The 15859-nt window shown below is 36.3% G+C and overlaps 1 long non-coding RNA gene across 1 annotated transcript in view; it reads right to left on the bottom strand.

The window, feature by feature from the left end:
* Nucleotides 1–556: 556 nt before the first annotated feature.
* Nucleotides 557–15859, bottom strand: part of LOC124900045 — a 35360-nt gene continuing 20057 nt past the window's right edge. The window contains exon 3 of the long non-coding RNA XR_007057631.1: nt 557–996. This is a non-coding gene — a long non-coding RNA (uncharacterized LOC124900045). The remainder of the gene's footprint in view (nt 997–15859) is intronic.

Genomic DNA, 15859 nt, shown 5'->3' with positions numbered 1-15859 from the left:
GTTTGTTCGAAAATTTCTTGTCTACTAAAGAGGGATGATGTTATATATGTACATTGTCATTTGACATTTAGATCTTATTTAGCTATTATAAAAAAAAGTATGCAAAACTATAAAGAGCATGATATATATATATATATATATATATATATATATATATATAAGGCAAACACCAGTAGTCATTTCTTTGTGAAGTTATGAAATAACTGATGTGCACCATTTGTATACATTTTTTTCTTTAAATTAGATATTTGTACTTTAAATGTAATGTGTGCATGACATTAATAATAACCGACATAAATACTTTGGTATTTCTTTGTACATGATACATTTCTTGCATAATATTTGAATATGCTATTATAGAGGCAATCGTTGCTAATTGATTTTGGAGATAATTAGGTCATTATAGTGAAATACTGTTATAACGAAGTGACGTTATAGAGTTGTATAATTGTATATCATTATGTTTCTATTTGAAAGTATATAGAGAAATAATTTTTTAGGGTTAAGGGAACCGCGCAAAGTACCCTAGTTGTCACAATTCATACCCGCTGTGAGTGGCACCCACACTGCTCATTTGGTGGGAGAGCTAACTATCCCGCATGAAAATCCCATAATCCACACTTAGAAGAAATAAGCAAAAATAATTATCTAAATCAAATAATAAGTATTGAAGGCGAAAAAGTACTTATGCAAAAACCATCCATATGACTCGAAAGTCACCTGTACCAAACATTTAAGCATGTCAAGAAGAGAATAGACCCTAAAACTAAAATAAAACATAAATTCAGAGCTAGGGAACTATGACAATAACAATAATAAAAGATTCCACCGTAGCCAAGATATACTGCTTACCCTGAAATTTAGAGTCAGCCATTGAAATCACAAAAGAGGTCTCATAAGAGCCGCTGGAATGTGTGTTGCACTCACAAAGATAAATGTAGGTGTAGTATCAGTACATAAGAACAATAGTGTACTGGTAGGGTCATTTGACCAACCCTAGATGAGAATAAGAACATATAACTAAGTTATAGTACAACAAGTTACTCCATGCTTAGCAAACATACATTTAGCATAAAAAGCAATAATGAACAATTAGGAATCAAATGAGAAAGTCGACATGTTATCACCAAATTAAGTTGAGTCAAGTCAAGACAAAAAAAGTCAGGATAATTTATTAAGTATAAAAATATATTTCCCTAGTTCACTCGTTGAACCGTCAAACTCACCTAAACCTCATGCATACATGCCAACCGAGTAGTAATCGACCTTCTTTAACTACCGCTATAGCGAGAATTCCTCCTTTATGGTATTTTCCACTATAGAGGTATGTCAACTGCTATAGTGGTGTCGATGGGACAGAATATCCATATTCGCCACAAAATCTCATTTCTTGCAACACACCTTAAACCTGGGACATTCTGAACAATGCTCTCATGCTAAACCAATTTCATAAGTTCTACTTACTCAAATTTGATATTATAAATTTCTACAGTTTTTTTTAAATCATCTTAGGTAATAGAAAATTAAGACAAATACCACTACCCCACTTCAAATCATTCCCAGATTTTTCTAGGCCACACCTCACTTTAAAATTAATCGAAACTAGACTAGCCTAAAATTTATAACTTCTAAATAAAAAAGAATTTAAATATGGAATTTTTAACAACAGACTCATATGTAACGACGAAGAGGTTCATTACAATAGATATCAATTTATCCATCGTTCATCTTGGAATGGTCAAGTAAGAAATATAGGCCAAGTAAGGAAAAAGAGGAGTACATGTATCTTCACATAATTGAGGGTACTTATCCAACATGTCCTTCTCGGTCTCCCAATTGGATTCCTCAACCGAACAATGCTTTCATTGCACATTCACCGGATGAATTTCCTTCGTCTTAATTTCCAAACATCCTGATCTAAAATCACTATTAGTTCCTCTTTGTTAGCTAAATCCTTTTCTAGAAGCTCCAGATCCCACTTAATGATGTAGTCTCCATCCCCATGGTACCTTTCAACATTGAAATATGAAATATCATATGGACTCCCGACAACCCCAGCAGTAGTGTTAACCGATATATAACTGAACCGACTTTCTCAAGAACCTCGAAGGGACATATATTGAGGGATGATCCTACCCATCTTACTGAACCTCATGACTCTCTTCGTGAGAGACACCTTGCACAAAAATTACTTACCAATGTTGAAGTACAAGTCACTCACCTTATGATCCGCGTACTCCTTTTGCCTACTTTGAGCAGACAATAACTTGTCTTAAATAAATCTTACCTTCTTATTATCCTCCTTTGCCAAGTCTATACCCAAAGGCTTAATATTTTTTTACTCAAACCACCTAATATGTGACCTACACTTATTTTTATAAAGTTCCTTGAATAGTGCCAAATCAATACTGGAGTGGTAACTGTTATTATATGAAACCTCACCCATTAAAAAACTACTCCTAATGACCAACAGAATATGCTAAAATATGCCAAATCAAAATGTGCTAAACTCACTCGGCCCTCAACATATTCTTTAACACCTGAATCGTTCTCTCCGATTGCCCATCAGTTTAAGAGTGAAAAGTTATGCTAAATGTGATCTTGGTGATCAACTCCTCATGCAACCTATTCTAAAACTTAGAAGTGAACTTTGCATATCTATAAAAAATTATCATAAGTGGCATACCATGAAGTCTCACAATCTCCTTTACATAAATTTTACCTAACTACTGACGTTGTAGTCTACCCGAACTAGTAAAAAGTGAGCTGACTTTGTCAGCCGATCTACTATCACCCAAATGTAGTAATACCTCCCAAAGGTCTTAAGGAGACCCATCATAAAGTCTATGGCAATATACTCTCACTTCCATATGGGTAAAGGCATTCTCTAAAGAAACACCATAAGCCTTTGGTGCTCATACTTTACCTACAAACAATTTTGTCACTTTGACACATAATCCACTATGTCCCTCTTTATTTTGGGCCACCCATAGAGCTTCCTTAAGTCATGATATATCTTAGTTGTACCCAAACGAATTTAAAAATATGAGCCATGGTCCTTTGAAAGTACATCATGAATAAAATCACCAAACCAAGGAACACATAATCTTCCCTTAAAACACAACACGCCTCTCGCGTCCAGAGTGGCATCCGCCATCTCTTTGCATACCACTTCATTTTAGAATACATTCAACTACTTATCCTTGAATTTCTTAGACTTAATCTTCTCCACGAATGTTGACTATACGTCTATATTATCGAACACACCACTCCTGTCTGAGACCTCAAACTACATGCTCAAAGATGCTAGAGTTTGAAACTCTATAGCTAATGGTTGCCAAGATACCCTCAAAACTGATAAACTATCCATACTTATAGCTTTTCAGCTCAATGTGTCTGCCACCATATTGGCCTTACATGGATGATAATAAATACTCGCATCATAATCATTTGACAATTCTATCTACCCCTATTTTCTTATGTTTAATCCCTTTGAGTATACACATGTTGCAGGCTACAATGATCCGTGAAGACCTCACACTTGACACCATAAAGATAATTTTTCCAAATCTTTAATGAAAACACCAACATTGCCAACTCTAAGTCATAGGTTGGGTAGTTTATTTTATAAGGATTCAATTGCCTTGGAGAATAAGTAATGACATTCCTATTTTGCATCAATATAATGCCTAAACCCAAAAGTGAGGCATCATAAAACACCACAAAGTCTTTACCTTCACTCGGCAACGAAAGAGTAAGTGTTGTAGTCAAGAGTGTCTTTAGATTTTGTAAGCTCTCTTCACATTGGTCTGACAAAATAAGTGACACTTCCTTCTAATTCAACCTTGCCAATTACATTGCAACAGATGCAAAGTTCTTGACAAATCTATAGTTATAATTAGCAAGACCCACAAAACTTTTTACCTTGGTCACTGAACTAGGGATATTCTACTTTTTTACTGCCTCAATCTTCTAGGGATCCACTATCACCCCTTTTTCATAACCATATGCCCCAAGAAGGCAACTGAAGACAACCAAAATTCACACTTTGAAAACTTAAAAAATAACTACTTCTCCCTTAGTATCTCCAAAAGTATGTGAAGATGGACTACAAGCTCTTCCTTGCTCTTGGTGTACCTAAGAATTTCACTGATAAACACAATAACAAAAAAATCCAAGAATGACTTAAAGACCCTATTCATTAAACTCATAAAGGTTGCAGGTGTATTAGCTAACCCGAAAGACATCACCAGAAATTCATAATGGACATACCGAGTTCTAATAGATATATTCGATATATCCTTCCATCTAATTTCAATAGATAATAGTCTGAACTCAAAGCAATTTTTGAAAACACTGATGCAACCTATAATTAATCAAATAAGTCATCTATGTAAGGCAAATGATATTTTTTTCTGATGATAACCTTATTCAGTTGCCTGTAATCAATGCACATCCTTAAGCTACCATCCTTCATCTTGATAAGCAAGACAGAAAACCCCAATGTGAATCACTTGGATGAATAAAACCTTTTTCAAGTAGCTCCTAAGTTGATTTTTGAGCTCCATCAACTCTACTGGAGCCATTTAATAAGGTGTCATAAAAATAGGGAGATCTCCCACCTTTAAGTTAATCCAGAAATCAATATCCTGTCTAAATAAAACACATCCTGAAATATAGAGACTACTAAATGTGTCTTCTCTGGTGAGCGATTTTATGAATTATAATCCATGTTTATCATTCTTGTCCTATATTATTAGTGGTTTTCAAACCTGGATAGACTTGGTTCTTCTGGATATGTTGGACTTCGATGTAATTCTAGACATGACTTGATAATCTCCATATCATGCTATTTTAAATTATGATGCCAAAACAGTAACTCTAACTATGCCTAATATGAAGGAACTAGAGTGGCAAGGAGTGTATGAGGCCAAACTAGTAAAGATTATATCTTATGTACAGGCTAAGAGGCAAATAGGGAAAGGATGTTCAACATAAACAGAATAATCAAGTACATTAAAAACCAAATTCAGACCAACCGTAAATTGGAAAGATATATAAGAATAAGTAGACCCCAGATCAAATAAAATAAAAGCATATGATCACATACAAAAATAATGTATGTGATCACTATGTGAGAAGCCTCGGCATCAGTCTTTCTAAGAAATACATAATAGTGAGCCTGATCATCAATCTGAGCTAAATTTTTTCAGCTGTGCTTTTTCCCTGATGCCATTATTTTATAGATTACCCCGACTATCTTTGTGATTTCCCCATCCTCTCTATGGATGACTCCTTCCATCATTTCCCTTCTTCCACCCACTGGGACTATAGCTGGAGTATATTATTGCATTTGGCATTCGCCTACCTCATAGGACACTCCCTCTTAATGTGGCCAACCATACCATAATGGTAACATCCCTAACGAAGAAAAAGACTATTGGTAAAAGAGTAAAAGGCCCCTTTGCCCCTAAAAAATTATGCCTGAGAAGAACCTTTAGTTGGAACCACATTAGAAGCTAGTAAGGTTGGCTGATTAGGATGAGCTGAATAGGCCTACTAATAGTGGACTTTAGAGTAAGACCCATTGAAATTTCCAATATTTTGAGGTTTCTAGGATAACATCTTATCCTGATTTGCTTAGGTAACACCCTCTAACTTCTTCACATATTCAGAAACTTCATTGAACCATTTTTCTACTGAAGTCATAAGCACAGACTATACCTGAAGGTGATAATTCAAACTTCTAATATAGAGGCAAATCCTCTCCTCTTTAGAAGTCAACAGTTATGTAGCATAGTAAGATAAGGCATAGAACTTAGCCTCAGAGGCTGCAATTGACATGTTACCCAACTCCAATGCTAAAAACACATCCTTCTTATGGTTACTAATATGCTATGGTTTCATGAAACTTTTGATGCTTAAAAAAAGAAAGTTATGTGGGGACTTAGGTATTCTTTTTGGATATGATGTGCATTTGTGTTGACTTTGTAGAAAAATAGGGTTCGTAGAAAAAGTTGAGAGAAAATGAGGAAGAGTTGCTGAATTGGTGACCCACGAGTCACCCCACGACTCATGGGTAGGACCTACAGATCGTGAGTAGGCTTGTGACTTAAAGTTATGAAGGAGATATGCAAAGTCTGACTACAATGAGTTCACCTACGACTCATGGATTTTAGATGCGAGTTGAGTTCTGAAAAGAATCAAAAAGTCTGACTCCAACCCATACCACGTGAGTTGGAGTCATGAAATAAAGATCTAAAAGATGAAACCCATATTTGATTCCCACGACTTGAAGCCACGACACGTGAGTTGATCCACGACCCAACCCACTAGTTGTGAGTTTCTATCGACCTAGATTTCCTACACTACTCAGGATAGATTTTATTTTGTTCTATAAATACTCATTGGATGTTTTATTGTTTGATTATGCACTCTATATACTTTTTACATTGTTTTGAGTTTTGAGATACATTATTGATCTTGGGATTATTGTTATTGGTTTTTAGGGTTTATAATTGATTTGAGATTTTGGGCTTTCATATCATTCCTTGTAAGTTCAACATTATACTTTCATCAATGAAATCTTTATTTGTTTTTACGACTATGAATAGCTAAACCCCATAACTATGATTGTGGAAACCATGATGAATTAACGAAGCACATCGATGTTCTTGCATGTATTGGTAATTCCTTCATTTGATTTCCTTCTTGATGGGTACATACGTTAGGAACTCACTTGTATTCTATACTTGCTCGAGAGAGCGGTAGAGATTTGAGAAAAAAGATAACAACAATAATTTGAAGCTACCAATCTTCATCTAATTAACGTAAGTCATAACTAGGATAGTTAATCTGAGATCACAAAATAAGGGTTAGAATGTGATGCTCTGAGATTGAGAGGAGATTAGTAAAATTTATCCATATCAAGGTTGAGAGATGGTTAGGTGATACATAACTGTTAGGTTTTTCATGCAAGACATCAAGATAGTTTGACAAGCACGAACAATCTATAGAGTTATGAAGTCGTGGGGAACATAATCCTAGTACTCAACTCATATTGATCACAATCCTAATTCACCAACAATCGTTATTGTTCCTCTTATTGTTACAAAACCCCCATTTTTATCTATGCAATTTTTAGTTACAACAGCAAGCTTTTGATAGATTTTTGTCCTATTCCTCGTGGGTATGACCCCAACCTAACTGAGTTCTATATTTGATTCATCAACTACTTTCTACTTTTTAGAAGTATAATTTGGGTGGCATCAATGTAATAACCCAGGTTTCAGACTCTGAATTTTCCTTGTGATTGAGCTCACTATCTACACTACGACTCAGGTGACAACTTGTAGTCACTCTATATGAGTCGTGTAATGCTTATCATAGTCTAACCAGTAAGGTTGTCCAATGTTTTTTGTCTTGATCATGGCTTAGACCTTGCGAGTTGTAAGGTCTTGTCATAAGGCATGGAGTGCAACTCATGACCATAATAGTAAAGGGTTAGGGTTTGGGGCCTCAGGCTACAAGTCTTGGTAATGACTTGTGACCAGTGACCACGAGTCGTTACCTGACCCATAGAGATTGGTGCTATATTTCCTACTTGTTTTTATCGAGAGAATTCTTATCTTTTTCCCTTATCCCACTATTCCCATGACGTAAAACCTTTTTATTGACCTTATTTTTATTTTTTAACAAGACAAATACACTATTCTTCCTCTCAAATTTCCCAATCAAGAGCAAGGCTAAGGTTTCTAAGATTAAGAACCTAGGGTTCAAATTGTGGTTTTTCATCCAAATTCTTAATATTTTTAGGCATGTATCTCTTTCCTAAACTTGTATTTTTCATTATGGTATGCAATGATTTGATATTCATGTGGTTTTAGTGTTTGGTTTTGGAATCGAGTTGAGTTTTTTATGGTTACTGTTTAAGTGGAATTTCTATGGTTTACTCGCATTATGTTATGCTTTAGTTGATGGATTTTGGAACAATTGGGTACATGGACACGGTGGATGGAATGAGGTCATAGATTCCCCCCCCCACCCCCTAAAAAAAACTTGTGAGTTTTGGTTTGAAATTGGTATTAACCCCAACCCACTTGCATAATTGGTTTTGAAATATGAACAATTATATGATTTTTCTTATTTTCCTAAACCATTGCATTGCATTAATGGCTAAACTGACAAAAAAAAGGCTTTGGAAGGCCTTGGTGGTCTTGGGTTGGTTTTAAATCCTTTTGAAAGGTCTTGGTGGCCATTGATTAGTTTCTAAATTGGAACTTAGGAGTCAAATTAGTAAATTGGTTTTGGGATGGCATAATAGAATTGGCTTGCAAACTTAACTTTATCTGGTATGATGATACCAATGGTAAATGCCTAATTAAAAGACTCCTTGGTTAATGGATGGGAATATGTAAATAATGATTTTAATTTGGGCTTAAAGGGGGTTGTGTGTCTCGTCGTGGAAGGTGGAGGTCCCGCAGAGGACCAATACTTGAAACCACATTTTCCAGTGTGGGGGTCTATATATATATATATATATATATATATATTTGGAATAGTTGGAGCCTCAGTTGATTTGTCCCTTCTTTAAATTTTTCTTATTCATGCGGCTAACACGCACTGGGATCCTTTCAGCAGGGGAAGCTGAACCCATATAACCCATGTGTGCCCTTAGGATGGTTAGAGCTACACAGTAAAGGTTAATAGTTTTAAATCTCATGCTTAAACCCCATACCTTGTCCCTACATCTTATATATATATATGTGTGTGTGTGTGTGTGTGAATGTATTCATATGGTTTTTGGACTAATTTGTAATTGGCATTATTTAATCCCTTCCCTGAGTTACATACTAGTGCTCATCCCACTAACCGTCCATAGATGCAATTGTTTCATGAGCGTCCTACGGGTTATTTGGTTACCTTGTGTAAAGTTAGTTGATTCTGGTTCATCGGTTGGTCTGCCTTGAAGTGGTGAGCCTCTATCTTTTGAAAGGACAAAAATTTCATTGATTTCTTTATGAGTATTGAAGTTCTATCTATTTTATTTTATATTTTAGATTCTCTTTTATCCATGGTTGGGGGCATGTCCCGACCTAACTTGGTATTTCAGTTTAGAGGCTTTTGTGGACAAAGTATGGGTGGTTATGGTTTATAGATTCTTATTTCCTATTGGGTTATCTATCTATCTTCCATATGTTTCTTTGGGTTGTTTTCGCTATTATATTATATTATGTTCTGGTTGGTTAAGCTAAGTGGGTGGTCTCCGACCCTCGGTAGGCTTGAGATACCTATCACGACTAGGACTAAGGTTGGGTTATGATAAGCTTGGTATCTGAGCATAGGTTCAGGGTCTTTAAGTATCCATAAATTTGTATCGAGTAGAGTTCTTTACTCGGCGTGTAGCACGCCACACTTATAAGGGAGAGGCTATAAGGCATCTAGGAATGTTTTTCTTTCTTGTATTCTATTTTGGGCTATAGAGTTTAGTGTCTTAAACTTCTCTAACTCCCAGCTTACTCATATTTCAAATCATTCCTACCTGAAGATCTGATATTCATAGAAACTCTGTTGGACCCTCTTTCCTACCTGAGGACAATATGGATAGAACTCGCCCTGTTTATGGAGTACAAACCCGATCTAAGTCCCCCATCTTGATTGTGTTTCCCTACATGGAGTTTCACTGATCTCCACTAGTCCTTCTCCAGTTGGTGGTACTCATGCTCAGTCACCCTAAGGAGACATCTCTAATGTAGAGTTCTGTCATTCTAATCATTTGCTTACTCAGTTAGTGATATTTCAATCTCATCAATCAGATCGTGTTAGTTCTATTGCTCTTTCTTTTGAGGTCACTAAGGTTGGCCAGTTCACGAAGTTGAATCCCCTAACCTTCACAGGCTCTAAGGTTTATGAGGTTCTCTAAGGGTTTGTTAATGAAATGGAGAAGATATTTAAGGTGATGCATAATACTGATTCCGAGGGTGTGGATTTTGCTGCATACCAGTTGAAGGATGTAGCTTATCAGTGATATGAGAAGTGGGAGCAGTTGAGAGATAATGATGCAAAGCCAACTTTATGGGATGAGTTTTTGGGTACTTTTCTTGATTGTTTCTTTTCTCAAGAGTTGAGGGAAGCTAAGGTTAAGAAGTTTATAAATCTGAAGCAAGGAAAGATGAGTATGAAATAATATGCAAAAGTTTGCTTCAGGGTTGTCCTATGACTTGGTATTAGAGTGTAAGTCTGTAATGTTGAATAATGACATGAATATTTCTAGACTTATGGTTTACATGCAATAGGTAGAAGATGAAAAAAAGGCAGGCAAAGATGAGGGGGAGGTAGAATAGGAAGTTTAGAGATTCAGATCAGGGTGGAGGTTAACAAGCTAATGGGAGAGATGGTAAATAGTAAAGTAAGAAGAAGACTTAACAATATTCGATTCATATTCTTTGGCTAGTTCTCCTTATTTAAAGATGTCTTGTGATCATCGTATTCAGACAAGAAGTGGTCCTAAAGCATAGAGTGCTCAGACTCAGGCTAGTGGAGCTCATTGAGACCCATTATATTTTCCTTTTAGATTTTGTAGTCAGCTTCATCGGGGTTATTATAATGAAGGAATTGGTGCTTTAATTGTGATCAGCTTGGTCACATGTAGTGAGACAGTCCTATGGTTAAGGTAGACACTAGGGATAATAAAGTCCCCGTCGCCACTTCTTTGGCTTCTGCACCAAAGGGTGTTACTTTTGGTAATGACACTATCTAAAATCATCTTTATGATCTTGCTACCCATTAGGAATTTTAGGCATCTTCTGATATTGTTACCAATACGTTATAGTTTTTCTCTTGAGATAAGTATTGTTTGCTTGATTCGGGGTCTACCCTTTCTTATGTGACCCCTTATATGACTGTGAATTTTGGTTTTGGCCTCAAAAGTATTTTTGACCCTTTTCTTTGTCTACTCTGATGGGTGATTTTGTAGTTACTAGAAGGATCTATAGGGGTTGTGTGGTGTCTATCTTTCATAGAAAAATGTTTCCAATTTTGTAGAGCTTGACATGGTAGATTTTGATGTAATCTTGGGAATGGATTAGCTTCATTCATGCTATGCTTCCTTGGATAGTAGGACCCAAAAGGTAAGTTTCCAATTTTCTAATAAATTGGTAATTGAATGAGAGGAGAGTTTCTTAGTGCCTAAAGTGAGATTTATTTTCTGTCTTAGATCTCAAAAGTTGATTTCTAAAGAGTGTTTGTATCACCTGGTTTGGTTTATGGATTCTAATTTTTGAGGGTCCCTCTTTGTAATTTATCCCTGTTGTCAATGTGTTTCTCGACAATCTTTGTGGCATCCTTCTGATAGAGAAATAGACTTCTGAATTGATCTTCTACTGGATACACATCCTTTCTATATCCGTCCTTATAGAATGGCTTTGAAGGAATTAAATGAGCTAAAGAAATAGTTAAAGAATCTCCTTGATAAGTACTTCATTCATCCTAGTGTGTCCCCATGGGGTGATCCTGTGCTTTCGTGCATAAGAAAGATGGTATTTGTAAATATGTATAGATTATCGGTAGATGAATAAGGTTACAGTGATGAATAAGTACTCTCTTCCTAGAATTGGTGATCTCTTCTACCAACTTTAGGGTGCTAGATATTTTTCTAAGATTGACCTTTGTTCCGATTATCATTAATTAAAGATTCAGGAGATGGATATTCCTAAGATTGCTTTCCAAACTTGATATGATGATTTGAATTCCTGGTTATGTCCTTTACGTTGACTAATGATCTAGTTGCTTTTATAGATCTTATGAACTGGTGTTCAGATAGTTCTTAAATCTGTTTATGATAGTATTTATTAATGATATCTTTGTGTATTCTAAGAGTGAGGAGGATCAGGCCAGTCAGCTTCAAATTATGTTGCAGGCTCTTAAGGATTAGAGGTTGTATGTTAAATTTTCTAAGTGTGAGTTTTGGTTGAATGTTGTGACTTTTCTTAGACATGTTGTTTCTAGTGAAAAGATCAAGGTAGATCTATGCAAAGTTAAGGCAGTTTAGAGGTGGCCTACAACTATGACTCCAACCGATATTTAGAACTTTTTAGGCTTGGTTGGGTATTATAGGAAGTTTGTGGAGAGCTTCTTTTTTATCGCTACTCTGTTGACAAAGTTGAATTGGAAAAAATGAAGTTTGTGGTCTGATGCTTGTGAGGGTTGTTTTGAGAAGTTTAAGGATAAGTTGACTTCTGTGCCAGTTTTGAACCTGCCTGAGGGTACTGACAAATATGTTGTATAATGTGATGCATCTCATCTGGGACTAGATTGTATGCTGTTTTAGCATGGTAAGGTGGTGGTCTATGCTTCTAGACAGCATAAGATTCATGAAAGAAATTATTCAAATCACGATTTAGAGTTTTGCCTTAAAGATTTGGCACCATTATTTATATGGGGTGGCATGCGGATATCTACTTGAATCATAAAAGCTTGCAGTATGTGTTCACTCAGAAGGAGTTAAATCTTAGGCAGAGGTGGTGGTTTGAGATGTTAAGGGACTATCACATGGTCTTTACTATCATCCAGGTAAACCTAATGTGGTTGCTGATGCTCTTAGCAGGTTGTCTAAGTGAAGCTTATCTCATATGTATAAGGAAAAAAAGGGTTGGTAAAGGATACTACCAATTGGCAAATTTGGGAGTTCGTATTTTGAACTCTGAGGATGGAGGAGTTATTGCTTGAGAAACGATCAAATCATCTCTGGGTGCTGAGGTTAAGGAGAAGCAGGTTTTGGATTTTTTACTTATGCAAATTAAGGAAGATATGGGTCAGCAAAAGGTTATGACCTTTGAGATTAGTGGTGATGGTATCTTGAGGTACCAAGGTAGGTTATGTGTTCCTAATGTTGATAGGCTATGGGGATGAATTTTGACTGAGGCTTATGAGTCTAGGTATACAAATCATTTGGGTTTGACCAAAATATATCATGATTTGAAGGAGATTTATTGGTGGAACAATATAAAGAGGGATGTTTCTAATTTTGTGGCTAAATATATGGTCTATCGGCAAGTTAAGATTGATCACTTAAGGCCCGATGGCATATCTCAAGAGATAGAGTTGCCTGTGTGGAAGTGAGAGGTAATCAACATGGATCTCATCATCGGTCTTCCGCGGTCTAATAATTAGTATGATTTGATTTGGGTCATTGTGGATCGAATGACTAAGTCTGCTCATTTTTTGCCTGTGAGGTCTACATACTCTAGAGAGGATTATGCTAAGTTGTTCATTCAGGTAATTGTGAAGTTGCATGGAGCGCCAATTTCTATCATTTCAGACCGAGGAACCTAATTTACTTATCACTTTTTGCATTTATTTTAGAGAGGTTTAAGGACTAAGGTGAACCTTAGCACACCTTTTCACCTTCAAACGGATGGACAAGAAGAACGAACAATTCAGACTTTGGAAGATATGTTAAGGACCTGTGTGATTGAATTTAAGAGAAGTTAGGTGGATTGCTTACCTCTTATCGAGTCCATATATAACTATAGTTATCACTCGAGTATTCAGATGGCTCTTTTTTAGTCTTTTTATGGTAGGAAGTGTATGTCTTTTATTGGGTGGTTTGAGGTTAGTGAGACTAGGTTGTTTGGTCCTGACTTGGTTCACCAAGACATGGAGAAGGTAAAGATGATTAAAGAAGGACCTAAAACTGCCTAGAGTCACCAAAAGTCTTATGCGGATGTGAGGTGAAGGTAGTTGGAGTTTGATGTAGGTGACTGGGTGTTCTTGAAATTTTCTCCTATGAATGTAGTTATGAGGTTTGGGAAGAATGGGAAGCTTAGTCCCTGTTATTTTTGTCCGTATCAAATTTTAAGGAGAGCTGGGAATTTTTCTTATGAGTTGGATTTGCCTATGAGTTTGGGTTCTATTCATCTTGTCTTCCATGTATCAATATTGAAGAAGCGTGTGTGTGATCTTTTTTTGGTTGTCCCTATAGAGTTTGTTGGTATTTTGGATTCCTAGTCTTATGAGGAAGTCCTGGTAGAGATATTGGGTAGGCAAGTTCATAGGTTGAGAAGTAAGGATGTGGCTTTGTGAAGGTGCTTTGGTGAAATCAGAAGGTGAAAGAAGATACTTGGGAAGCTGAATAGGACATGATGTCCAAATATCCATTTGTGTTCCTCGCGTTAGGTTAAAATGTTTAAGGTATGGTATCCCTTTTACTCTTATCGCTTTTTAGATTTTGTTTATGATGTTGTGGTTGTTTCTTGTCTTGTATTCATGCTAATGGGTGTCCTAACTGCTCATTCGGGGATGAATGATCCTAGGAGGGAAAATGTAGTACTCCAGGTTCCAAACTCTGAATTTTCCTTATGATTGAGCTCACTGTCCATACTACGACTCAGATGACGAGTAGTGTAGTGCTTATTATAGTCTAAGTAGTGATGTTTGTCCAATGTTTTTATCTTGATCACGACTTAGACCCTGCGAGTCATAAGGTCTGGTCATGGCTTAGACCCTGCGACTCGTGACCATAATAATAAAGGGTCAAGGTTTGGTACCTCAGGCTACGAGTCTTGGAGATGACTCATGACAAGTGACCATGAGTCGTTACCTGACCCGTAGCAATTGGGTGCTATATTTCATACTTATTTACATTAATGACATTGTGGTTTTTTACCTTATCCCACTATTTGCATGTAATAAAACCCTTCCATTGGCCTTATTTTTACTTCTTAACAAGACAAATACACTACTCTTTCTCTCAAATTCCCCAATCTAGAGCAAAGCTAGGTTTTCTAAGTACTGAGCACCCAGGGTTCAAATTATGATTTCTTCTCCAAATTCTTGATATTTTTAGGCATGTATCTCTTACCTAAACTTGAATTTTTCATTATGGTATGCAATGGTTTGATATTCATGTGGTTTTAATGTTTGATTTTGGAATTGGGTTGAGGGTTTTGGATAGTAATTATTTAAATGGTATTTACGTGGTTTACTCGCATTGTGTTATGCTTTAGTTGATGGATATTGGAACAATTGGGTGCATGGGCATAGTGGATGGGATGGGGGTCGTGGATTCCCCCAAATAAAATTATGGTTTTGATTTGGAATTAGTATTAACCTCAATCCACTTGCATAATTGCATTTGAAATATGGACAATTATATGGTTTTTCTTACTTTCCTAAACTATTGCATTGCATTAATGGCTAAACTGATAAAAAGGATAGTTTTGGAAGGCCTTGGTGGCCTTGGGTTGGTTTTATATGGTTTTGAAAGGCTTGGTAGACATTGATTGGTTTCTAAATTAGAACTTGGGAGTCAAATTAGTAAATTGATTTTAGGATGGCATAATAGAATTGGCTTGCAAACTTAACTTTATCTGGTATGACGATACCAATGGTAAATGCCTAATTAAAAGACTCTTTGGTTAATGGATGGAAATGTGTAAATGGTTTTAATTTGAGCTTAAAAAGGGTTGTGTAGCTCATCGTGAAAGGTGGAGGTCTCGGGGAGGGCCGATACTTGAAGCCACATTTGTCGGCATGGTGGTATTAGTGATCATGTGAATAGTTCACACATATATACGTGTCTGTGTGTATGTATGTGTGAAATGGTTGGAGCTCAACATATTTGGCCCATTCTCGAATCTTCCTTGTTCATGTGGCTCACATGCAATTGGACCCTTTCAATAGGGGAAGCTGAACCCATATACCCCTTGGGTGCCCTTAGGACGGTTAGAGCTATACAGTCCAAGTTAATGGTTTTAAATCTCATGCTTAAACCTCGTACCTTATCCCGACATCTTATATATATATACACACACACATACACATATATATAAATACATATATATGAATATGTGTATATGGT

This window comes from Capsicum annuum, chromosome 7, assembly GCF_002878395.1.
Source record: "Capsicum annuum cultivar UCD-10X-F1 chromosome 7, UCD10Xv1.1, whole genome shotgun sequence".
Lineage (NCBI taxonomy): Eukaryota > Viridiplantae > Streptophyta > Magnoliopsida > Solanales > Solanaceae > Capsicum > Capsicum annuum.
Note: the sequence above shows the minus strand (reverse complement) of the source record. Positions and strands in the feature narration are given on the sequence as shown.